The sequence below is a fragment of the Penaeus monodon genome, chromosome 22 (assembly GCF_015228065.2).
Source record: "Penaeus monodon isolate SGIC_2016 chromosome 22, NSTDA_Pmon_1, whole genome shotgun sequence".
Classification (NCBI taxonomy): Eukaryota; Metazoa; Arthropoda; class Malacostraca; order Decapoda; family Penaeidae; genus Penaeus; species Penaeus monodon.
This window is the reverse complement of record NC_051407.1, coordinates 16,887,985-16,888,304: the sequence shown is the minus strand read 5'-3', so window position 1 is coordinate 16,888,304 and position 320 is coordinate 16,887,985. Positions and strand designations below refer to the sequence as shown.

The window sequence follows — 320 nt, the reverse complement described above, 5'->3', positions numbered from 1 at the left end:
CAAAATGAACAGTGTCTGATATTTAAATTGTATATTTTAGCAAAGAAAAGGTAGATTCAAATAGCATACATAGACAGACACCCCAATATACACTTCTCTAATCAACACATACGTTGTTCATATGCAAAGGATCTGTTTTTTTTTCTCCATATACAAAAGAAATATGAACCCTTTCCCCTTTTTTCTGTTCAAAGAAGAGGGGAAAGAGAAAATACAAGGGATAAAAATTGAAGAAATAAAAGAGGGTGTGAATAGACAGGAACACAAAGAAACCTGCTTTAGTGTCCTGATTGGCTGTTCCGATCCAAAGGGGTTAAAGG

General features: G+C 34.4%; 1 protein-coding gene across 1 annotated transcript in view; it reads right to left on the bottom strand.

Moving 5' to 3' along the window:
- Positions 1 to 14: 14 nt before the first annotated feature.
- Positions 15 to 320, bottom strand: part of LOC119586959 (extensin-like) — a gene marked incomplete at its 5' end in the record, with an annotated part of 20,285 nt that continues 19,979 nt past the window's right edge. The window contains 1 exon segment of the mRNA XM_037935694.1: positions 15 to 320.